At 37.9% G+C, this 27,213-nt stretch overlaps 1 protein-coding gene across 6 annotated transcripts in view; it reads left to right on the top strand.

The window, feature by feature from the left end:
* DLG2 (discs large MAGUK scaffold protein 2) overlaps positions 1 to 27,213 on the top strand; it is a 1,315,102-nt gene that overhangs the window by 459,272 nt on the left and 828,617 nt on the right. The gene's annotated exons all lie outside the window — the stretch shown is intronic.

The raw sequence follows: 27,213 nt of genomic DNA, 5'->3' as shown, positions 1-27,213 counted from the left end.
CACCTAAAGCTGCCAGAATATTTCCAACACCCACCCACCCCCCTGCACCCCACCCCCACACACAGGCACTGCTTTGTCATTCTGCTTAAGATACTTCAGTGGCTCCACAATGCTTTCAGATGCAGTCCAAATTCCTTAGTGTGACAGAGAAACTGCTATAACCTACTCACTGACCAACTTTAAACCTTAAAGCAAGCTTGTCCAACCTACAGCCTGTTGGCCTAACACAAATTTGTAAACTTTCTGAAAACATTAAGAGGTTTTTGGCAAGTTTTTTTGTTTTTGTTTTTGTTTTGTTTTGTTTTTTAGCTCATGAGCTATTATTAGTTTTAGTGTATGTTATGTGTGGCCCAAGATAATAATTCTTTTTCCAATGTGGCCCAGGGAAACCAAAGATTGGACCGCCCTGCCTTTACACCTAGTTTATCTCCCTCCACACTTCCCAAGTACTTTATTCTTCTGAAAAATAAGAAGTACCACCTTTTGGATATACTATGTAATTTCTTGCATTTAAACTTTCATTCTCTATCAAGTTTGACAACGCTTAATACAGTCTTTTTTATCTTAAGGTCAAAACCAGATAAGATATAGGTTCCAGATTCTGACAGAGATTATAAAATCAGAACTACTTTTGATAAAAAAGCTAACTTGGAAGAATTGGCTATGGTAGACAGCCAAAGGGCTTGCTAACATCCCCCTGAACTCAATTTACCCTTCAAATTATCAGTTTCTCTTGCAGAGGCATAGCTTCTACTAGCTAAGCTTATCTTATAGTGAAAAGAGAATGCTAGGCTCTAGCAGGCAGGCTGACTCCCAAGAGGCAGGGGTGAGCTAAACTTTCCTAGTCCCATTTTTCAGACTTACCTAGCATGAAACTCCCATCTTCTGGGAATGGGGAGAGGTCCAGAGAATTAGCCTGGAGAAGTCTCTCCACTTGTAACTATAGGCATGAGGTGAGAATAACTTACCACATATGTCGTTACTCTGAGCCTGGAAAATCATTTCCTCTCTTCTCTTTCTGCCAAATTCCTGCCGCCCCTGCACATCCAGCTTCAGTGACATTTCTTTTTGTCTGTAGCTTTCTTTGGTCTACTTTTTCCCCACCTGCCCTAGACTTCCAACCAATATGGCCATGTTATTTTTCATCACACTCTATAGTCATTCCATCATGATGTCAATTTAGTGAAATGATTAGCTATTATAGTCTGTGAAATCCTTAAAGGCAGGGCAATATTATGTGTCACCAATACCTAAGACAAAGTTTAGAACCTGTAAGCATTTGATAAATAGAGGGGATGTTTTCCAAAATACCTAAAATAAACTAATTGAAGATAACCTACTTTGATGATTGCCTACTAAATGACATGAGCTGGGCTGGAAATTTATTCATATTAACTTATCTAACCCATACAACAACTGTGTGGGACTGAAGGTATTAGTTCCATTTTACAGATGAAGAAATAGGTTTATAAAAAAACTTTGCCTATCTAGCTAATTATTTGTGCTCCCAATATTTAATAGCAAATTGATTTGTTGTTTTTACATGAACCCTTGTGCCTCTCTGATCTTTGGGTCATCTGTCAGCTGAAATTACTTTTGTTTTTCTGCATGTAAATCAAATGGAGATAAAGGTCATTGCATGAGGAGAAAAATTCATGCTCTAATGAGTTTTCACTTTATTTAATAAGCTTATATAAAATAGATAAGGGAGAATATAAATTTAGAGATTAGGACTTCAATACTGACTTTTTCATATTTTCAATGAGGGACTATATGTTCCATATTGTTTATAATACATAATGTAAATTATACTACTCATTAATGACAACCCAAAAGGTAGGGTGCTGTCAGCCGAGATAGTTAGGATTTGCGCATTGCCCATTTAGTCTAACTTGGCAATATTCTTTCTTGTCTGCCTAACCTTATTAATTCTGTTTTATTTTAACCATTAACTTCTCACCTTGTACCTGATTAGATTTATTTCTTTTATATATCTAAGCTCACTTAGTTAGCCTTTAATTGTTTTGGTCAATGGTCAGTTGTATGTAATAAAAATTGCCTCATCTTTGTAATACACAGGGTAAATTATAAAAAAAATTGTGAGATTCCTAGATAATTTACTGAACTGGTTACTAACAAATTTAAAAAGTGCTAATTTTGAACCAATAGTAGCTAACATGTATTGAATGTATAATGTATGCCACCAAAGAACCCTTTTAATTGCTAGATGTGCATTTTTTTTCTAGAAATCTTCACAAAAATATATGGGTTAGTTACTTTTCTTCCCCATTTTTAGATGAGATAATAAAACTTCAGAGAGAGTTTAAGCAACTTACTCATAGCAACACTGAGTGAGTTTAGCATTAGAATTCAAACCTTGGATGACTCACATTAAAACCTTGCTTTTTAAAACAATGTACTACCAAAAGAACAGTTTCCACTTTCTGGGAACTGACCACTGTCTTTGGAGACAGACAAAATTGAATTTAATTCTATCTCTACAAATATCAAGCTTTAATACCCTAGTTATGTTACTCAGTATCTCTACCACTTCCTTCTCTCACCTCTTAGATGGGTACAATGCCCGTATCACAGAGTTACTTTATTAAAAGACCTCGTACATGAAGAATTTTGTGCTGTACCTGGTACTTGGTGAATATTCCAACTATGTTAAATCATTTTCCCTCACACACAAAACTCATTTCTGTGTTTCCAAAAATGTTTTCACATTTTTTATTTGAGTCTCAGAAGAACCCTGTGATAACAGGGATTATTATCCCTGTTTCACAGTAGAGCAGATAAAGGCTCAGAAAAACCAAGAGGCTTTCTTTTGGTCATACACACCTCATAAGCAACACAGCAAGGATTTCACATTTCTCACTTCTTTTCATTATAGCATGTATGCCTCTTGGAAAAACTAGTAAAGCAAAGGCAGAAAGCAGAGGATGTCAATGAAATCTAAAAGGTGCCTATATGAAAAAATTATTTTACAAAAACTTTTGCTCAGTCTTCTATCAATCCTGTCCCTGAGAAGCAATAATATAGAATGAAGTAAGGTTATATTCCATGAGAAATATTGTCTCCTTTGCTCAGTGAAGACCATGATCTGAGTTGACATCTAATAATATTTACTTATGCCAGCGCTATAGATACTCAGCCTTTACCTAGGACTGCTTTGTAATAGGCTAGAGGCTACTTTGGGTAATATCAGAATGAGCAAACTTAGTTGTTGGGAGTGATCTTGTTGGTCTTTGTTAATGAAATATGCAAGCCCCTTATGTAATGCTTTACTATATTATGGATCTGATTACTACTTTGAGGGGTCTCACCATCCAGAAAATGGCACTTTCAAACAAGGTTTCTTTCTCTGATCATCACACAGTATCCTGAAATACTTTGCACACATAGGCTGGAAGTAGAGATAGTCAAAGCAATCTGCTCATCATCTTGCAGTTTGCATTTAGTCTTTCAGAACTATCTCTCCCACTCTGTCTTGTTTACGAACAGAGTGAGACAGTCATGCCTGGGTGGATCATCTCCCATATTTGCCTAGGAATCCTCTCTTTCTCTACTGGGCTTCAGGAGGTTAGACTGTGGCTTTAAAAGTTTTCCCGGGGGGCGGAGCAAGATGGCCGAATAGGAACAGCTCCAGTCTCCAACTCCCAGCGCGAGTAACACAGAAGACCGGTGATTTCTGCATTTTCAACTGAGGTACTGGGGTCATCTCTCTAGGGAGTGCCGGACAATCGGTGCTGGTCAGCTGCTGCAGCCTGACCAGCGTGAGCTGAAGCAGGGCGAGGCATCGCCTCACCTGGAAGCGCAAGGGGGAAGGAAATCCGTTTTCCTAGCCAGGGGAACTGAGACACATAACACCTGGAAAATCGCGTAACTCCCACCCCAATACTGCGCTTTAAGGAAACAGGCACACCAGGAGAATATATCCCACACCTGGCCGGAGGGTCCCACGCCCACGGAGCCTCCCTCACTGCTAACACAGCCGTCTGCGGCGATCTATCCGCAAGGCAGCAGCGAGGCTGGGGGAGGGGCGCCCGCCATTGCTGAGGCTTAAGTAGGTAAACAAAGCCGCTGGGAAGCTCGAACTGGGTGGAGCTCACAGCAGCTCAAGGAAACCTGCCTGTCTCTGTAGACTCCACCTCTGGGGACAGCCCACAGCTGAGGTCCAATAGGGAAAGCAGCGGGGGCCGGTGCAGAGGCGAACGACTCTGTCTGACAGCTTTGGGGAGAGCCGTGGATTTCCCAACGCGGAGGTTGAGATCCGAGAACGGACAGACTGCCTGCTCAGGTGGGTCCCTGACCCCTGAGTAGCCTAGCTGGGAGACATCCCCCACTAGGGGCAGTCTGACACCCCACACCTCACAGGGTGGGGTCATCCCTGAGAGGAAACTTCCAAAGGAAGAATCAGACAGGTACACTCGCTGCTCAGCAATATTCTATCTTTGGCAACCTCTGCTGCTGATACCCAGGCAAACAGGGTCTGGAGTGGACCTCAAGCAATCTCCAACAGACCAACAGACAGTCCTTCTGACTGTCAGACGGAAAACTATCAAACAGGAAGGACACCTATACCAAAACCCCATCAGTACGTCACCATCATCAAAGACCAGAGACAGATAAAACCACAAAGATGGGGAAAAAGCAGGGCAGAAAAGCTGGAAATTCAAAAAATAAGAGCGCATCTCCCCCTGCAAAGGAGCGCAGCCCATCGCCAGCAACGGATCAAAGCTGGTCAGAGAATGACTTTGACGAGATGAGAGAAGAAGGCTTCAGTCCATCAAACTTCTCAGAGCTAAAGGAGGAATTACGTACCCAGCGCAAAGAAACTAAAAATCTTGAAAAAAAAGTGGAAGAATTGACAGCTAGACTAATTAATGCAGAGAAGATCATAAACGAAATGACAGAGATGAAAACCATGACACGAGAAATACGTGACAAATGCACAAGCTTCAGTAACCGACTCGATCAACTGGAAGAAAGAGTATCAGCGATTGAGGATCAAATGAATGAAATGAAGCGAGAAGAGAAACCAAAAGAAAAAAGAAGAAAAAGAAATGAACAAAGCCTGCAAGAAGTATGGGATTATGTAAAAAGACCAAATCTACGTCTGATTGGGGTGCCTGAAAGTGAGGGGGAAAATGGAACCAAGTTGGAAAACACTCTTCAGGATATCATCCAGGAGAACTTCCCCAACCTAGTAGGGCAGGCCAACATTCAAATTCAGGAAATACAGAGAACGCCACAAAGATACTCCTCCAGAAGAGCAACTCCAAGACACATAATTGCCAGATTCACCAAAGTTGAAATGAAGGAAAAAATCTTAAGGGCAGCCAGAGAGAAAGGTCGGGTTACCCACAAAGGGAAGCCCATCAGACTAACAGCAGATCTCTCGGCAGAAACTCTACAAGCCAGAAGAGAGTGGGGGCCAATATTCAACGTTCTTAAAGAAAAGAATTTTCAACCCAGAATTTCATATCCAGCCAAACTAAGTTTCATCAGTGAAGGAGAAATAAAATCCTTTACAGATAAGCAAATGCTTAGAGATTTTGTCACCACCAGGCCTGCCTTACAAGAGACCCTGAAGGAAGCCCTAAACATGGAAAGGAACAACCGGTACCAGCCATTGCAAAAACATGCCAAAATGTAAAGACCATCGAGGCTAGGAAGAAACTGCATCAACTAATGAGCAAAATAACCAGTTAATATCATAATGACAGGATCAAGTTCACACATAACAATATTAACCTTAAATGTAAATGGACTAAATGCTCCAATTAAAAGACACAGACTGGCAAACTGGATAAAGAGTCAAGACCCATCAGTCTGCTGTATTCAGGAGACCCATCTCACATGCAGAGACATACATAGGCTCAAAATAAAGGGATGGAGAAAGATCTACCAAGCAAATGGAGAACAAAAAAAAGCAGGGGTTGCAATCCTAGTCTCTGATAAAACAGACTTTAAACCATCAAAGATCAAAAGAGACAAAGAAGGCCATTACATAATGGTAAAGGGATCAATTCAACAGGAAGAGCTAACTCTCCTAAATATATATGCACCCAATACAGGAGCACCCAGATTCATAAAGCAAGTCCTTAGAGACCTACAAAGAGACTTAGACTCCCATACAATAATAATGGGAGATTTCAACACTCCACTGTCAACATTAGACAGATCAACGAGACAGAAAGTTAACAAGGATATCCAGGAATTGAACTCATCTCTGCACCAAGCGGACCTAATAGACATCTATAGAACTCTCCACCCCAAATCAACAGAATATACATTCTTCTCAGCACCACATCGCACTTATTCCAAAATTGACCACATAATTGGAAGTAAAGCACTCCTCAGCAAATGTACAAGAACAGAAATTATAACAAACTGTCTCTCAGACCACAGTGCAATCAAACTAGAACTCAGGACTAAGAAACTCAATCAAAACCGCTCAACTACATGGAAACTGAATAACCTGCTCCTGAATGACTACTGGGTACATAACGAAATGAAAGCAGAAATAAAGATGTTCTTTGAAACCAATGAGAACAAAGATACAACATACCAGAATCTCTGGGACACATTTAAAGCAGTGTGTAGAGGGAAATTTATAGCACTAAATGCCCACAAGAGAAAGCAGGAAAGATCTAAAATTGACACTTAACATCACAATTAAAAGAACTAGAGAGGCAAGAGCAAACACATTCAAAAGCTAGCAGAAGGCAAGAAATAACTAAGATCAGAGCAGAACTGAAGGAGATAGAGTCACAAAAAACCCTCCAAAAAATCAATGAATCCAGGAGTTGGTTTTTGAAAAGATCAACAAAATTGACAGACCGCTAGCAAGACTAATAAAGAAGAAAAGAGAGAGGAATCAAATAGACGCAATAAAAAATGATAAAGGGGATATCACCACCGACCCCACAGAAATACAAACAACCATCAGAGAATACTATAAATGCCTCTACGCAAATCGACTAGAAAATCTAGAAGAAATGGATAATTTCCTGGACACTTACACTCTCCCAAGACTGAACCAGGAAGAAGTTGAATCCCTGAATAGACCAATAACAGGCTCTGAAATTGAGGCAACAATTAATAGCCTACCCACGAAAAAAAGTCCAGGACCAGATGGATTCACAGCTGAATTCTACCAGAGGTACAAGGAGGAGCTGGTACCATTCCTTCTGAAACTATTCCAATCAATAGAAAAAGAGGGAATCCTCCCTAACTCATTTTATGAGGCCAACATCATCCTGATACCAAAGCCTGGCAGAGACACAACAAAAAAAGAGAATTTTAGACCAATATCCCTGATGAACATCGATGCAAAAATTCTCAATAAAATACTGGCAAACCGAATTCAGCAGCACATCAAAAAGCTTATCCACCATGATCAAGTGGGCTTCATCCCTGGGATGCAAGGCTGGTTCAACATTCGCAAATCAATAAACGTAATCCAGCATATAAACAGAACCAAAGACAAGAACCACATGATTATCTCAATAGATGCAGAAAAGGCTTTTGACAAAATTCAACAGCCCTTTATGCTAAAAACGCTCAATAAATTCGGTATTGATGGAACGTACCTCAAAATAATAAGAGCTATTTACGACAAACCCACAGCTAATATCATACTGAATGGGCAAAAACTGGAAAAATTCCCTTTGAAAACTGGCACAAGACAGGGATGCCCTCTCTCACCACTCCTATTCAACATAGTGTTGGAAGTTCTGGCTAGGGCAATCAGGCAAGAGAAAGAAATCAAGGGTATCCAGTTAGGAAAAGAAGAAGTCAAATTGTCCCTGTTTGCAGATGACATGATTGTATATTTAGAAAACCCCATCGTCTCAGCCCAAAATCTCCTTAAGCTGATAAGCAACTTCAGCAAAGTCTCAGGATACAAAATTAATGTGCAAAAATCACAAGCATTCTTATACACCAGTAACAGACAAGCAGAGAGCCAAGTCAGGAATGAACTTCCATTCACAATTGCTTCAAAGAGAATAAAATACCTAGGAATCCAGCTTACAAGGGATGTAAAGGACCTCTTCAAGGAGAACTACAAACCACTGCTCAGTGAAATCAAAGAGGACACAAACAAATGGAAGAACATACCATGCTCATGGATAGGAAGAATCAATATCGTGAAAATGGCCATACTGCCCAAGGTGATTTATAGATTCAATGCCATCCCCATCAAGCTACCAATGACTTTCTTCACAGAATTGGAAAAAACTGCTTTAAAGTTCATATGGAACCAAAAAGAGCCCGCATTGCCAAGACAATCCTAGGTCAAAAGGACAAAGCTGGAGGCGTCACGCTACCTGACTTCAAACTATACTACAAGGCTACAGTAACCAAAACAGCATGGTACTGGTACCACAACAGAGAAATAGACCAGTGGAACAGAACAGAGTCCTCAGAAATAATACCACACATCTACAGCCATCTGATCTTTGACAAACCTGACAAAAACAAGAAATGGGGAAAGGATTCCCTATTTAATAAATGGTGCTGGGAAAATTGGCTAGCCACAAGTAGAAAGCTGAAACTGGATCCTTTCCTTACCCCTTATACGAAAATTAATTCAAGATGGATTAGAGACTTAAATGTTAGACCTAATACCATAAAAACCCTAGAAGAAAATCTAGGTAGTACCATTCAGGACATAGGCATGGGCAAGGACTTCATGTCTAAAACACCAAAAGCAACGGCAGCAAAAGCCAAAATTGACAAATGGGATCTCATTAAACTAAAGAGCTTTTGCACAGCAAAAGAAACTACCATCAGAGTGAACAGGCAACCTACAGAATGGGAGAAAATTTTTGCAACCTACTCATCTGACAAGGGCTAATATCCAGAATCTACAAAGAACTCAAACAAATATACAAGAAAAAAACAAACAACCCCATCAAAAAGTGGGGAAAGGATATGAACAGACATTTCTCAAAAGAAGACATCCATACAGCCAACAGACACATGAAAAAATGCTCGTCATCACTCGCCATCAGAGAAATGCAAATCAAAACCACAATGAGATACCATCTCACACCAGTTAGAATGGCAATCATTAAGAAGTCAGGAAACAATAGATGTTGGAGAGGATGTGGAGAAATAGGAACACTTTTACACTGTTGGTGGGATTGTAAACTAGTTCAACCATTATGGAAAACAGTATGGCGATTCCTCAAGGATCTAGAACTAGATGTACCATATGACCCAGCCATCCCACTACTGGGTATATACCCAAAGGATTATAAATTACTCTACTACAAAGACACATGCACACGTATGTTTATTGCGGCACTATTCACAATAGCAAAGACTTGGAATCAACCCAAATGTCCATCTGTGACAGACTGGATTAAGAAAATGTGGCACATATACACCATGGAATACTATGCAGCCATCAAAAAGGATGAGTTTGCGTCCTTTGTAGGGACATGGATGCAGCTGGAAACCATCATTCTTAGCAAACTATCACAAGAAGAGAAAACCAAACACCGCATGTTCTCACTCATAGGTGGGAACTGAACAATGAGATCACTTGGACTCGGGAAGGGGAACATCACACACTGGGGCCTATCATGGGGAGGGGGGAGGAGGGAGGGATTGCATTGGGGAGTTATACATGATATAAACGTTATGCACATGTACCCTAGAACTTAAAGTATAATAAAAAATAAAAAAAAAAAAAAAAAAAAAAAAAAAAAAAAAAAAAAAAAAAAAAAAAGTTTTCCCGTGAATCAGAATATTAGGGTAAAGGCTCACTTATTTAGAAGAACTTGCTTCTAGCCCTATCTCTAGACCTATCTCTAAATCTAAAAGAATTACCTTTACTCATACTAGAGAGTGAGTCATGTCTCATTTCCCCCATGAGTTAAGATGCAGAGGCCATTTTTCGCTCTGTAGTTCAAAGGCTTAAATTGCAATTATTTTTTGATCCCCCACTGTCAGTGCTACAATGAAGTTTTTCTGTATTAAAAAACATAGGTCAACGAAGGCCAAGGTTTGGCTGATTCTTGTAATTTTTCTAATTTCCTCACAAAAGCTTGGGCCAATATGTTTTAATTCCAAGTTTGTGGCTTTACCACAGAAGCATTGTTTGTTAATGACTGTGCTTTGTTTCCCATTTTTGAAAGAGAAATTCTTTTGTTACATTTGAAAGAACTTAAACATGAGAAACTTAAGGATTAACTTTTTAATTAGATATAATGATTAGAAACTTTTCATCACCGCAGTTTTCCTTTCATTACAAAAGGGAAGTTGACAGTTTCTGTTCAATTAGTGTTCACTGAAATGTTTTTAAATGAAATTATTGCTGAGTAAAGGACTCCAAAAGAATACAACATGATTAAGGGCCTTGCTTTTTGACTTTTTAATGAAGATATTACTGATGAAAAAAGAATTCTTGCAAAGTTGACAAAACATATTTCTGTGCATGAGCAATATTTAAGTCTCAGTTCATTATAAAAGTAAATATCACAAAAGCTTCTCCCTACTATAAATGTTTGTGATCCCTACGTTAACTGACTTTTAATTATGTCAACATTGTTCAGTGAAACAAAGTTTGCAAGACCTATTTTGGTAGAATCCATTATCTGTGACTATGGTGCTGGCCTTTCAGCTTTGGATGAGTTTACATATCACTGCCTGACTTCATAGTATAATTTCAAATGTTTTATTTAGTTTCATTTAGGGATTTTTCTATTGATACATTAACATTCTCTATGCAATTTCATTTGGGGGTGAATAGACCTAGATCTCATGAGCACTGGAGATCAATGCTTTTAATGACTCTGAGATTTAGTTACACATCTTATTCTATCTTAGAACTACCTGGTTCTTGCAAATAAATTCTAACTGAACTCCCTGAATCTAAATACTTACCTCTTAAGTCTTTTAACAAATAACTGCAAAATATCTTTTCAGTCATAGGTATTCTTCATAACTTCTTATTGCCTAAAGTATCAAATAGAAATCTGTTATCACCCTCATCTTGGAGGCCTTCTATACTTTTCCCTTCCTGATAGCATTAATAAAATAATAATACTATTGACAGTAGTTAACATGTATTTATTAATCTTTATTTAGTACTTTCTTATACTCTAAGAAATATTTAAGTGTAAGTATTCATTTAGTCCTTACAATAATACTAGGAGACTAATATTATTATTAATTATTATTCACAATTTATTAGAGAGAAAACTAAAGCTTGGTGATATTAACTAAATTTTCCAAATGTACATTGTAAATAATTAATGGATTGTTAATTATTTAATATCATATGATATCAATTTAGTGAAATGGTTAACTAGCCAGACTCATCTACTTTCCCTCAGAAGTATTTTTAATTAATTATTATTGTTCCATTTCCTACAAATTTTACTAGAATCAAGGGCTGTCTCTCTTCCCTTTCCATACTATTTTTTTAATCCAAACTCCATTTCTTTGATTTTTTATTTAATGCATGACCCTTGCCTGCACTAGTAATCCAAGTTCACCTATTGGCTCTCACCTGATCACAGTTGTCTCATTACAGATGGTGGAAGCCTCAAAGTCATTATTAATGACACCTTCTCCTTCTATATGAAATAGACAAATAAAGTATTTGTGTGTGTGTGTGTGTGTGTGTGTGTGTGTCTAAGAGAGAGAAAAATACGGAGGGAGAGAAGGAGAGGGGTTGAAGTAAGGAAGAGAGTAAAAAGGAGGAAAGAGAGATGGAGGGAGGGACAGGTAAAGAAAGAGAGAGATAGAAACAGAGACTTATGCAACACTGACTAAAACACGCAGCTGCTACCCAGTGAAGATACATTGATTAAAGCAGGGAATAGGGAGAACAGATTCCCAGGCAGCTTTACCCTGAAGTCATTTTAATATCCTAAAAGTGTTAAGACAAGTACTGAGTCTGTGAAAATTCTATGGTTTGAAAAGAGAAGAAGATTATTCCTAAGAAGTCCAAAGCTTTAGCCCTGGCCCCCCAACACTATCTAATTGCATAATCACAGCCACAGTCCAACTAGTCTAGATCTCAGTTTCATATCTGTAAAATGGATATATCCATCCCAACCTCATAGGATTGTTGTAAGAATCAAATGTGGTACTTTCATGATGATGAAGATGCATTGGTGGTTAGGCCCTAAAGGTGCTTGTGAATTAGTGAGATGATAAAATCTGGGATATGGACAGAGCTTAATAAAACACCAAATACTTTTATGTACACAGAAATAGAAATATGTATATGTAAAGAAGACAGATAATAGGTAGCAATTATTATTTGGTACTTATTTTATGCTGGATGCATGAATTGACTCATTTAATCTCCCACAACAATTATATGACATAAACACCATTATCAAACCCACTTTACATATGAGGAAACTGAGGCCCAAAGTGTAGAGTAATCTGATCAAGATCAGACATTTAAAAAGCATCGGGCCGGGCGCGGTGGCTCAAGCCTGTAATCCCAGCACTTTGGGAGGCCGAGACGGGCGGATCACGAGGTCAGGAGATCGAGACCATCCTGGCTAACACGGTGAAACCCCGTCTCTACTAAAAAAATACAAAAAACTAGCCGGGCGCGGTGGCGGGCGCCTGTAGTCCCAGCTACTCCGGAGGCTGAGGCAGGAGAATGGCGTGAACCCGGGAGGCGGAGCTTGCAGTGAGCTGAGATCCGGCCACTGCACTCCAGCCTGGGCGACAGAGCGAGACTCCGTCTCAAAAAAAAAAAAAAAAAAAAAGCATCGAAAGTAGGATTCTAACCTGGAAAGTTGGCCTCCAGATCTTGTACTCTTAACTCTCCTGTCTGTCTCTGCAGAGAGATAGGAAAGCTTAGGCGTCAACCCTTTGGTAACAGTAAAGGGATTCTGATATTACAAAGCCCACCAACACAGCCCCTCTCCATGGCTCAGGGGCATCTCTGAGTCAAATTTACCTCTCAACAGCATGCCCTTTCCTCACTCAGACACTTGTTGACCATTGTGGCCCTTAAGCTATTCAAAAATAGTTTATTTGAGGGAAAAAATTGAGCATGCCATATAGATCTTGTTATTCAAAACCTTGGAACATAGAGGCGCATTAGCATGCTGTAAGTACCATTTAAGAGAATTTTCATTTTCAATCGAGATTTTTCTGCTTGGCCATACTTAAGCAGCATGAAAGTAAAGGATAATTTTAGCCAAGCATCTTTAAAAGTTATTCCATATTCTGGTTAGCAATATTGCAATGGCTTCGTTAAGATTAGAGTATCTTAACCTGTCCTGTGATTAGTTTTCTTCAGTCTGTTTACTAGAGTAGACCACAAGGCTGAGCTAAGTGTATGATAAAAGCAAATTTGCTCAAGAGAGCTATTGACTTTTTTTACCCCCTTGCACTCCTATTACAACATGAGAAGCCCTAACCACCTCAATATGCTGTGAGTTTTTAAAAGCAGCAGAGTGGAGCATCACTGGAAGCCACTGCAAGGTCTGAGCTTTTCAGCCCTTGATATAGAGCTAGGTGTATATTACTGTGGACTACAAGGACAACACATAATAAAGCACTTGGAAGAGAAAGCAGATGAAGTAATCTGAGAAGGTTAAAAACGTGGTAATGGCAGTAAAAGGATACATGCTGGTAAGAGGAATTGAGAGTGATAAAGCCTAGGTTAATGGATTCCTGGGTCTACCATTTATTGATGATGTGATTCAGGGGCCTCTCATTGAACCATTCAGTGTATCTTCTACCTCAATTTAGAAATAGGGTTGCTAATTCTGGCTGTGCATATTCCCATAGGGTTTGTATGAGAATGAAATTCATTCATTTATCCAACGAATATTTATTGAGTACCTACTCATGCTGGACACTATATATAGATGATACATTGTAAGCAGAACTAGTTTTCATCCATAATGAAGTAATTCAGTTATGTAATGTAAACATCACACAAAAGTCACAAAAGAGGCTTACAGACTGGGTTCCATGAAAAGTTATAACAGGATGTCCTGAGTAAGACATAGGGCAGTGGTGCTCAACTGGCATAGTTTTTTTTTTTTCCCTTGGGGGGCCATAGGTCATGTCTGGAGACCTATTTAGTTTTCACATCTGGGGGAAGGAAGGATTACTAGCATCTAACAAATAGAGGACAGGGATCTGGTAAGCCTCCTACAATGCACAGTGAAGCTAAGATTTAAATGATAAGTGGGAGAGAATTCTGAAGAACAGGTGGGAGAAGATTTGAGGCAGAAGAATTGGCATTTGCATAGGAACCAACATGAGAATGGGATTTATTATATCCTAAATAATGGAAGAGGGCCTGTGGAGCTAGGTCACAGAGAAGGGGGAGATGGCACAAGCTGACCCTGGTGACAGACAGGACCAAATTATTCCATCAGAGGGTCTTGATGAAGTGGATGTGAAGCCTCCTGAGATTTGACTTGAGAAATGGAGTGGGCAGAGCTGGGATTTACTGGATGAGGAAATTGAAAGAGAAGCAGATTTGAGGAGGGAAGAAGGAAGATGAAAGCTTAGCTTTTGGAGCTGTTAAATCTGAGAGATCTGTGAGATACCTGAGCGGAGATGACCAGCAAGCAACAGGATATTCAATTTAGGAGAGAAATCTGAGCCAAAAATAAACAAGAGAGCCACTGACATAATAACGTTTAAACGTGTAAATAGGGAGAAGGTGAAAAGTAACAGAGAAGTCCTAGTTGTAAATGTGTTTTGTCAATGAAAACATGCTCTGCAAATATAAAGAATTCCTTTCATCAGCATCAAATAAAACATTTTTTATGTCCATCTATTTATTTAAGAAACCTTTGGTGCCCTTTGTTATATGCCAGGCAATGCACTAGAGGCTGAGAACAAACTGATGAATATGATTAACACCTGGCCTCAAAAAGAGTCAAGAAAGCAAGTAGGGCAAGAGGCATATTAAATTCTTAATACTGCCCTACAATTGAGTTCAAGTAACTTTCCTCCTGTCAAGAAAGTCCAGTGGAGAATGGCTGAGGGCTCTAGACAGGAAAGAAGATAGTGAAGACACACTTCATCTGCCTCACGGTTCTATCCAGGTTAGCCCTGGCTTGACTCTGGTCTGAAGTTTAACATGCTGAAGTTAACATGCACAGTTCTGCAGAACTGTGTTCAAACAAGACCTGGGGTCCTACCTACTTCAGTCAGCTTCTCTCAGGTCGCTTGCTTTCTCTCTCTTACAATACTGGGCATATTATTCCAGAGACTGCAGTGTGTGCAAAATGTCACTGTAATACGATGGCTTGCATCTCTTAAGCAGGTTTGAGGCATGACTGAATGATTGAATATGTAGCACAATTTTATATTATATGGACTTCAGTACACCACAGGTCATATAATTCCCCCTATAAAATATGGCATTTGCCATTTTGCCATGGCACAGTCATGTGAGTCTTGCCCATCAAGGTGTCACTCTCTCAAATAGGAAAAAATGGATCAGAGGCCAGGATTGATTTTTTTTTTTAAGACAATTGCACTCTTGTTGCCCAGGCTGGAGTTCAATGGTGGGATCTCGGCTCACAGCAACCTCTGCCTCCTGGGTTCCAGTGATTCTCCTGCCTCAACCTCCGGGGTAGCTGGAATTACAAGCATGCACCACCACACCAGACTAATTTTGTTATTTTTAGTAGAGATCAGGTTTCTCCACGTTGGTCCGGCTGGTCTCAGACCTCAGGTGATCCATTTGACTTGACCTCCCAAAGTGCTGGGATTACAGGTGTGAGCCACCGCACCTGGCCCGTTTTTGTTTTGTTTTGTTTTGTTTTTGTTTTTGTTTTTGTTTTGAGTCATGGCTGAATTCACTGTAGATGTTTGTAAATACAGAAAATCCTGGTAAATATACTAACATATATTTTTGAAATTTTAATTAGTATTTATCTATTTTAGCCCCCATTAATAGTAATAATATCAAGCAAACCCTGAAAGAGTCCTATATTCTAGGTACTGTGCTGGAGCTGGCTGTACATTGGCTTCTGCTCTCTGAGCTTACAGTTTAGTGGAGGAGGAAGAAAATTAAAAAGTAAATACTATGAAGGAAAAGGAGGCAAATAGGGTTCAGGGAGGAAGAAAACTAGGAGGTTACATCCTTTAGACTAGGGTGTAATGGCGGTTAGGAAAGGTGAATCTACAATTATATAATTACTGATCACTGGTCAAACGTATATTGGACTAAGAACCAAAAGATGTGAATCTAATCTTGATCTATTAATTCTTACTTGTTAAATAAATCAGTAAAGTTAAATTAATTTCATAAACACTAATAATAGTGCTTACTGTGTGCCAGGCTCTGCTCTAAAGTTTTATCAATATTAACTCATTTAATCCTCAACAATCCTATGAGATAAGTACTGTTATCTCACAGGCTCTGTTTTACAGACACTGTGGAACTTGGCCATGGTCACAGGGTAGTTAGTGGTTAAGCCAGTTACTTTAGCCTCTGTGAACCTATTTCTCTATCTGTATATTACGAATAAGACCTTCATGGGGATGCCATGTGGGAGAGTAGCTTTTTAAGCAGTAAAATGATAGATATGAATTGTTACAATTTTACTGTCAATGATAATGTCAATATTACAATGATATAAGCTCTGAACTTTAAATACTATGGGGAAACCAGAAATTTTAGGATAGAGGACCTCACCCTCCAGAGAGTTTACTCTATTACAGGAGTGAGATTACCAGCATATATGACAATACATACTTCAAAATTATGTGAAGTAGTTCTGCTAAATTTAAGGCCATACCTGTAAGTGCTGAGTTGTGAGGAAAATGGGATTGTTGATGATTAAAATGTATCTATAGATCATTGAATTATGGCTCTAAAAGAACTTGAGAGATAGTTGCATCTAATCCTTTCATTTTGAAATTGAGTCACTGAAGTTTGTCAAAGCAAAATGACTGAACCAAGATCTTACAGCTAAATTAGAGCAAGAACTAGAACTAGAAGTAAGGTCCTGGATGTTAAAGTCTTGGTCTTTTCTTCTGATTAAACTTATCCCTGTCCTCTGCTTCCCTTCCTGCTGGAAGGTCATTGCTTTCTAAGCTTATTTATCTTCCCCAACCCCTCTCCAAGGAGACAGATTGAACTGCAAGATTACAACATTAAGTGATGAGTGTTTATCACTTATGATAAGCCCCAGGAGTATGAGACTTTCTGATGGTTTCTCTAGAAACTTAAAAAAATTTAAATAGCTTCAATGAGGTACAGTTTGATGAGTTTTCACATATGAAACCATCAATTCAAGATAATAAGGATATCTATCATCCTCTGCAAATTTCTTTATGCCTTTTTTTAATCCATCCAGACTTTTGTAATCCCTCCCTCCAACTACCTTACCCTACCTGCTCTACCTCCCCATTCCCAGTCAACTATTACTCTCCTTTCTGTCTTTATATATTAAATCGCATTTTCTAGAATTCTATATAAGTGAGATCATATAGTATGTACTTTTTTTCTTTGTCCTCTTTCACTCAACGTGATTATTTAAAGATTAATCCATGTTTTTGCATATATCAATAGTTCATTCTTTTTTATTGCTGAACACTATTCTGTTGCATGCAAATATCACAATTGTTTAATCTATTCATCTGTTGATGTTATTTCAAGCTTTTGGCTATTACAAATAAAGCTGCTATGAATATTTGTATGAAAGTCTTTGAATAGACATGTGCTTTTATTTATCCTCAGTAAATGCCTAGGAGTAGAATCATTAAATCCCAGGGTAGGTACATGTTTAACTTAAGAAAAAAATACTGACCTGTTTCCAAAGGGGTTGTACCATTTTTTATATTATCACCGGCAGTGTATGAGAGTTCCAGTCTTCCACATCATCAACAACACTTGATATGGTCAGTCTTTTTAAATATTAACTATTTAATAGGTATGTGGTAGTGTATTACTGGGGTTTTAATTTTCATTTCTCTAACAATTCATGATATTGATTATCTTTTCAGATGCTTATTTGATACCTGTATCTTCACTAGTGAAGTGTCTGCTCAAATCTTTGGCTCATTTTGGGGGGATTTTTTTCTTATTGAATTTTAAGAGTTATTTGTTTATTTTAGAAACAAGTCCTATATGAGATGTATAATTTGTAAATATCTCCTTTCATTCTTTGGCTTGTCTTTTTTATTTTATTAACAATACTTTTTAAAGCACAGAAAATTTTAATTTTTTTTTTTTTTTTTTTGAGACGGAGTCTGGCTCTGTCTCCCAGGCTGGAGTGCAGTGGCCGGATCTCAGCTCACTGCAAGCTCCGCCCCCCGGGTTTATGCCATTCTCCTGCCTCAGCCTCCCGAGTAGCTGGGACTACAGGCGCCCGCCACCTCGCCCAGCTAGTTTTTTTTTTTTTGTATTTTTAGTAGAGACGGGGTTTCACCATGTTAGCCAGGATGGTCTCGATCTCCTGACCTCGTGATCCGCCCGTCTCGGCCTCCCAAAGTGCTGGGATTACAGGCTTGAGCCAGAAAATTTTAATTTTAATGACGTCTGATTTATCAGTTTGTTCATTTACAGATTTAGCTTTTTGTATTCTACCTAACCCAAGGTCATAAAGATCTTCTCTCATGTTTTCCTTTAGATGCTTCATTTAGGTTTTGCATCTAAGTATATAATCCACTTTGAGTTAATATGTAACAAGAGGTGTGAATCAAAGTTTACTCTTTCACATATGGATAACCAATTGTTCCTGCATCATTTATTGAAAATATTATCTTTCCTTCATTAAGTTGCCTTTGTACCTTCATTAAAAATCAGTTGTCTATAGATGTATGGTTCAACCCTGGTAGTCACTATTCTGTTCCATTTATCTATTTGCCTATCTTTATGCCAGTGCCACACTGTCTTGACTACATTAGCTTTATAACAATTCTAGAAATCAGATGTTTTCTTTCTTCAATTTCATTTTTAAGTTATTTTGGCTACTATATATTTTTTGATTTTCTATATGATTTTAGAGTATGCTCGTTAATTTCTCTAAATAAACACCCACTGGGATTCTGATTGGGATTGCATTGACTCTATAAATCAGTTTTCAGAGCATGAAATCTTAACAATATTGCATCTTCTTTTTTCTTTTTGTAGTTTTCAGTGTACATGTCTTGCACACTTTAAAAATCAGTTTTATATAATCCTAGCAATTTGGGAGTTTGAGGCAGGCAGACCACCTGAGGTCAGGAGTTTGAGACCAGCCTGGCCAACAGCAAAACCCTGTCACTACAAAAAATACAAAAATTAGCTGGACGTGATGGTGTGCGCCTATAGTTCCAGCTATTCAGTAGGCTGAGGCACAAGAATTGCTTGAACCTGGGAGGGAGGGTTGCTTGGGTGATAGAGCGTGACTCTGTCTCAAAAAAAAAAAGAAAAACAAAAGAAAAGAAAAAGAAAAAATCAGGTTTATCCCGAAGTAGTTAATATTTCAAAAATTTATCATAAATTGCATTATTTTTTATTTTAATTTCTATGTATTTATTGCTAGTATGTAGAGATACAATTGATCTTTGAATATTAATCTTGTGTTCTGCAACCTTATTACATTTCCTAAGGGTTCTACTAGCATTTCTTTAGAATTCATGAGATTTTCCACACATAATTATGTCATGTATAATAAAAGTATTTTCATTTCTTTGTTTCCAAACTGTATTTATTTTTCTTGCCTTCTTACACAGTTTGGAACCTCTTAGACAATGTTGAATATAAGTGGTGAGAAGGGACATACTTGTCTTGTCCTGAGAGTTTTTAGTTAAAAACAGAGATACTGGATTTTGTAAAATGCTATCTCTGTGCCTACTAAGACAATTGTAAGTTGTTAGTTTGTTTTGTTTCTTTATAAAAAGTTAATAAATTCTCCTAATGCTATCCCTCCCCTAGCCCCCCACCTGCCAACAGGCCCCAGTGTGTGATGTTCCCCTCCCTGTGTCCATTCGTTCTCATTATTCAGCTCCCACTTATGAGGGAGAACATGTGGTGCTTGGTTTTCTGTTCTTGTGTTAGTTTGCTGAGAATGATGGTTTCCAGTTTCATTCATGTCCCTGCAAAGGACATGAACTCGTCCTTTTATCTGGCTGCATAATATTCCATGGTGTATATGTGCCACAATTTCTTTATTCAGTCTATCACTGATGGACATTTGGGTTGGTTCCACATCTTTGTTATTATGAACAGTGCCACAATAAACACACACATGTGCATGTGTCTTTATAGTAGAATGACTTACAATCCTTTGGGTATATACCCAGTAATGGGATTGCTGGGTCAAATGGTATTTCTAGTTCTAGATCCTTGAGGTATCACCACACTGTCTTCCACAATGGTTGAATTAATTTACACTCCCACCAACAGTGTAAAAGTGTTCCTATTTCTCCACATTCTCTCTGGCATCTGTTGTTTCCTGACTTTTTAATATTGCCATTCTAACTGTCTTCAGAGGGTATCTGATTGTGGTTTAGATTTGCATTTCTCTAATAGCCAATGATATGACCTTTTTTTCCTATGTTTGTTGGCTGCATAAATGTCTTCTTTTGAGAAGTGTATATTCATATCCTTCACCCACTTTTTGATGGGATTGTTTGTTTTTTTCTTGTAAATTTGTTTAAATTCTTTGTAGGTTCTGGATATTAGTCCTTTGTCAGATGGATAGATTGCAAAAATTTTCTCCCATTCTGTAGGTTGCCTGTTCACTCTGATGGTAGTTTCTTTTGCTGTGCAGAAGCTCTTTAGTTTAATTAGATCCCATTTGTCTCTTTTGGCTTTTGTTGCCATTGCTTCTGGTGTTTTAGTGACGGATTGATGGGTATAGCAATCCACCATGGCACATGTATATCTATGTAACAAACCTGCATGTTCTGCACATGTACCCAGATCTTAAAGTATAATTAAATAAATAAATAAAATAATGTTTATAGTTTCATAATTACAATTTGTGAAAATAGTTAACGTTGAGCTGTTCCACATATGAATAAATTCATTATTTAATTTTCAGGAAAAAAAACTTAATACATTTCATTGGTTGATTTGTAAATGTTAAACCAATTTTGTACTCCCAGTGTTAAGCTTACTTGGTCATGATGCATTATCTTTTTTATACATTGTTGGATTAAATTTGCTAAAATTTTTTTTAGAATTTTTGCATCTATATTCATGAGGGTTTATTGATATTAGCTTTTCTTGTAATATCTTCATCTGGTTTGAGATTAGGGTAATGCTAGCCTCAAGAAAAAAATGATCTGGAAAGTATTTGTTCCTCTTGAGTTCTTTGAAAAATTTTGTATAGAATTGTTATTATTTCTTTCTTTAAAATATTTAGAGAAATTTATCAGTGAAGCCATCTGTGCCGGAGTTCTCTTTGTGGGATGATTTTAATTACAAATATCTTTAATATTTTATAAAGTGACTATGTAGAGTACTTATTTCTTCTTGGTTAGTTTGCATCTTTCAAGGAATTTGTCCATTTCATCTAAGGTATCAAATTTTGGGGGGAAAAACTTGTTTATAAGATTTTCTCACCCAGGTACAGTGGCTCATGTTTTATAATCCTAGCACTTTGGGACACTGAGGCTGGAGGATTGCTTGAAGCCAGGAGTTCAGGACCAGCCTGGGAAACAAAGTGAGACCCTGTCTCAAAAAAAAAAAAAAAAAAAAAAAAACTTAGCCAGTCGTGTGGTCCCAGCTACTCAGGAGGTTGAGGCCAGAGGACTGCCTGAAGCCAGGATTTCGTGTCTTCAGTGAGCCATGATCATAACATTGCACTGTCTGTAAGAATTAATACATAAATACATACATACATACATACACAAAGATTTCCTTATTAGCTCTTTCATGTTTGTAGGATTGGCAGGGATGTCATCTTCCTCCATCTTGATTTTGAAAATTTGTTTCTCCTCACTAGTCTTGCTAGAGTGTTATCAATTTTATTGATATTCTCAAAGAACTAGCTTTTGTTTTCATTGATTTTCCTCTATCCTCTGTGCTGATATTTTTTATTTCCTTTCATCTGCATACTTCGGATTTAATTTGATATATTTTTTTCTGGTTGCGAAAGATGGAAGCTGAAGTCAGTAATTTGACACTAAATTCTTTCAAATATAAGCATGTAGTGATATGTATGTTTCCTTAATTACTGCTTTAAGGGAATCCAACAAATTCAATATATTGTAGTTTATGTTCATTCAGTTCAAAATGTATTCTCATTTTTAGTTTTTTTTCTTTAACCAATGAGCTATTTAGAATTGTGTCATTTATTTTCTTAATATTTTGAGAGTTTCCAGAGATAGTTCTGTTATTGATTTTCAACTTAATCCTATTATGGCCGAGATTATATTTCCCATGACATGAATCTTTTTAAATTTATGAAAATTTGATTTCAAGTTCAAAATATGTTCTATCTTGGCAAATACTATTTGAGCACTTCAAAATGTGTGTATTTTGCTGTTGTTGAATAAAATATTCCATAAAGGTTTATTAACTCAAATTGATGCCTAGTATTATACAAGTCTACTTGTATATCTTTACAAATTTTCTCTTTGTTCTATTAACTATTTAGAGAAAGCTGTTGATATCTCCAGTTATAATTGTGGATTTTTCTGTTTCTACTTGCTGCCTTGATCTTCCCAGCAAACCAATTCTGTCTTCTCAACTCAGCAAGTCCACTGGCCAAAACTGGATTCCTCCTCTCTGGAATATCAGAGCCCACCTTGTTTGTTTCTTTTCTCTCTGCATCCATTGTTTTTTGTTGTCTCATGTGCATTCTTGAAACCCATTCTTTCCTATATTGTGTACTTTTTTTGTTGTTGTCACTTTAGGTGGGAATGCAAACCCAGGCCCTGTTACTCTATTTTTACTGGAAGTGCAATTGTCATGAAGTTACATTTAAACCATTCACCAGCAGAAAGCACTCAATGTATGGCAATCCCACCATACAAAAGTACCGTAAGGTATTCTGAGGTCTGCAGTATAAGTTAGAGCATCGTGACATATTTAGATGTGATAGACGTGTAGCCTAGTGACTGAGTGTTTAACGGAAAAAATGGTAGCAATTACTTATCAAGCATTGTGCTAACAGGAAGAAAATACATATGCTCCACTTGTGGGCAGAGACAGTTGCACACTGAGTGGTAGTGGAAAAGAAACAGAGGATTGACATAATGTTACATTTATCTTTGTGTTCTCTATTTCTGGCACAGTTCTTGGCACATAGTAGCGCTCAATAAATGTTTGCTAAACTGAGTCAAATTGAACTAAGTAAAATATTTGAAAAACATTTGATTTATAGTGGAACCCACTTGAACTTAGAAAGTCAGAAGTTTAGAACTTATGAAAGTGAGCAGGAATGCAAAACACATAATATATGCTTAATGAAAAGTAATAATTCAGTAATATAACCTAAATGATTGAACCACCTAGGGCCTCTGAACATATATCAATGTGCCTATTTCAAACAGTGAGGAATAAACACATAGAACTTATCACCTCAAGAGGTTTAAGAAGATTTTCACTGAATTTATGAACATGAATTATCTGTGAGTTGGTTAAAGGTAATATTGGTTAGCATCAAGAATAGCAAGCTATTAGTTTTCAATCAAGAATACGCTCAAATTTGTTCTAAATCTGAATTTTAAGCTGGATAGTCATTGATTTACAATTTTTTTCTTGTTGTCACGTTTCTTCCAAAACAATAATCAATGAAGCCTTTCCCACCCTGTACCTTTGCTGTACCTTTCCTTTCTCAGAATTTCCCCTATATCTCTCTGGCCAAATACTACCCTAACAAAAAGCTCTAGCAAAGTGCTAAGTCTTCCATGATGCTGCCCTAATTTCCACCATGGATATAATCTCTTCTTTTTCTTTGCTTTCTAAATAGTTTATGCTCCCTCTTTTATGGCACTTACACATTTTTTTTTTTAATTATACTTCAAGTTCTAGGGTACATGTGCACAACGTGCAGGTTTGTTACATATGTATACTTGCGTCATGTTGGTGTGCTGCACCCATCAACTCATCAGCACCCATCAATTCATCATTTATATCATGTATAACTCCCTAATGCAATCCCTCCCCCCTCCCCCTTCCCCATGATAGGCCCCGGTGTGTGATGTTCCCCTTCCCGAGTCCAAGTGATCTCATTGTTCAGTTCCCACCTATGAGTGAGAACATGCGGTGTTTGGTTTTCTCTTCTTGTGATAGTTTGCTAAGAATGATGGTTTCCAGCTGCATCCATGTCCCTACAAAGGATGCAAACTCATCCTTTTTTATGGCTGCATAATATTCCATGGTGTATATGTGCCACATTTTCTTAATCCAGTCTGTCACAGATGGACATTTGGGTTGATTCCAAGTCTTTGCTATTGTGAATAGTGCCGCAATAAACATATGTGTGCATGTGTCTTTGTAGTAGAATAATTTATAATCCTTTGGGTATATACTCAGTAGTGGGATGGCTGGGTCATATGGTACATCTAGTTCTAGATCCTTGAGGAATTGCCATACTGTTTTCCATAATGGTTGAACTAGTTTACAATCCCACCAACAGTGTAAAAGTGTTCCTATTTCTCCACATCCTCTCCAACACCTGTTGTTTCCTGATTTTTTAATGATTGCCGTTCTAACTGGTGTGAGATGGTATCTCATTGTGGTTTTGATTTGCATTTCTCTAATGGCGAGTGATAATGAGCATTTTTTCATGGGCACTTACACTTTTTTAAACTTGGCTTTTTGTTATTTGTTTTGATTTGCCATCCCTTCTATTAGACTCTCCTTAAAGGTAGAGGCAACATCTGATGTATCCTTTTGTCCAAAGTACTATCAAAAATTATAGCATGGCTGGGCGCGGTGGCTCATGCCTGTAATCCCAGCACTTTGGTAGGCCAAGGCAGGCAGATCACGAGGTCAGGAGATCAAGACCATCCTGGCTAACATGGTGAAACCATGTCTCTACTAAAAATACAAAACAATTAGCCGGGCGTGGTGGTGGGAGCCTGTGGTCCCAGCTACTCGGGAGGCTGAGGCAGGAGAATGGCCTGAATCTGGGAGGCGGAGCTTGCAGTGAGCAGAGATAGTGCCACTGCACTCCATCCCGGGAGACAGAGCAAGACTCTGTTTCAAGAAAAAAAAAAAAAAAATATATATATATATATATATATAACACATGGGAGATGACTGATATGTTTGTTGGATACATGAATAAATGAATGAATGCAAGATTCAAAGGGCACTTTTTAAAACAGTGTTTCCACACACAAAGACTACGAATTCTTTACCTTTTTTTTCCCCAAAAAAGCTAAAGAGAAGAGAATTTTTAGGAGATGCTCTCTAAAGGAAAGAAAAAGGAACCTGATAAACAGGAGGTAGGAAAAGCCTAGAAGACCTAGCAAGTGGGGTCTGGACTAATGATAAACATTTGCTTAAGAATTTCGGAGAGGATTGACTGGGATTTTGGAAGGTAACTTAAAAGACAACTTTTTATTTTCCTGTTGTTTCCTGAGAAATTCAGAACACTTGCTAGTGAAGGAATATTTTCTGAAAGTTGTGGGCTGACTGGTCGACAATGCATGGAGAAGAAGCATGTGGTTGGGGCAGATGGGAGACTATAAGGGCAGGAATGAAGGCAGAGGAGGGACTGTGGGTGTGAGCTGAACAGAAGAACACCATGAATGAGAAAAAGAGAAATTGGTTGAATTGATATTGAAAAACAAACTGTCTAATGGCAATAGCCTTATGGTGTGTACTCATGAAGTATTAAGGAAAAACAATTTCCCTACAAATTAGGTAAAATTTACAAATTCGGTAAAGATTTTGAAAGATCAGTTCTACTTTTCATTCCTTCAGTTCAAAATTGAAAAGTAATGAAGGTAAGAGGAAAACTTCCCTGGTGTCAGCCTTTGAGACTTTAACACTACAAGGGCATTAGTATGAACCAATCCACCATCATCAGGGTACAAATGCAGGAAAACTAGGTAACCCAAATCGTGCTGCTCTTCCAAAAATAATACAGGGAAAATATTTCGTGTATGTTATCAAACTGTTTTCTAAATTTGTACCTTGTTTGGTCTTCCTTGGATTTTCTAGGTCAATTAAATGCATAATTTATTATGCTGTGAATTTCTCTCCTTTTGCCTCTTACCTCTTCAAATGCTTGAGTAAATATCACCATTGTTGACTGTGAAACCAGTCCTTAGAGTACAGATTCTTTTGGAACTTCCAAGGGCTCTGAGAATCACTTTCCAAGATGCCTTACCTCCTAGCTCAGCAATCCTACAGAGACATTAGGTACTGGTGGAGCCTCACCTCCCTGTGTGGGTACTGTCCTTGGTGAAGAGAATTGAGAATATGTCCCTAAATTCTGTTCATATTTTATTTCATGCTTATATGAGTCTTTTTTGTTGTCAAAAGTGCACACGCATATTTCTTTGGAATTAACACATTCCAGCCTACTCTCATTTCCCGAGAACATTTAAAGACACGATTCTCCTTTTATTATCTATGTAAATTTTAACTAGACTAAGGAATAAAAGTGACTTTTCTTCAATACATAGGCAACATAAAGTTCTTCTAATTACTCTTACATTTTAAGATACCTCCTGGCTTGTCTTTAGAGATAATCCCAGATAAACAACTTGTAGCGCCATTAAGGCAGTAATACTCTGTAGGTGAAGAATATGTCACATCTAACTCTTAACTAAACTGAGAGGAGAGTTGGACCTATTAAATGACACTGTGAGTATGCATGTATATAGTTGTATTTCTCACACAGCAGACAAGTGCAGACATCTGTATATGTACATAGACATATGTATATAACCTACTCCCTTCAATGTTACTACTTTTCACAAGCTACTTAAATTCTGCCTCCATGACCTGCCACCCAAATCTTCTGGTAGGAATATTTTTTCACATCTCTCTTCTTCCTACTTCTTTCCCCCCACACACTTATGGTATGTGCCGTTTCACCAGACCCGTGTGAAGACAGGAGAACACTGATGGGATTGCTTTTCACAAGTGTGGGAATGAAAATTCTTCCCAATGAAAACATCTGTCTCTGTTCAAGTCATGCCCAGTTATCCCCCAAAAGAAATGTTCTGATTAACTTTTTTTTTTAAGTCTTAAGATAGCAGTTTGTGTAGCAGATCTAATTAAGAAGTTTATGTAACAGATCTGCAGGGTTTTTTTTTTTTTTTTTTTTTCCCTCTTCAACT

This window comes from Trachypithecus francoisi, unplaced genomic scaffold, assembly GCF_009764315.1.
Source record: "Trachypithecus francoisi isolate TF-2019V2 unplaced genomic scaffold, Tfra_2.0 Lachesis_group8, whole genome shotgun sequence".
NCBI classification, from domain to species: domain Eukaryota; kingdom Metazoa; phylum Chordata; class Mammalia; order Primates; family Cercopithecidae; genus Trachypithecus; species Trachypithecus francoisi.
Note: the sequence above shows the minus strand (reverse complement) of the source record. Positions and strands in the feature narration are given on the sequence as shown.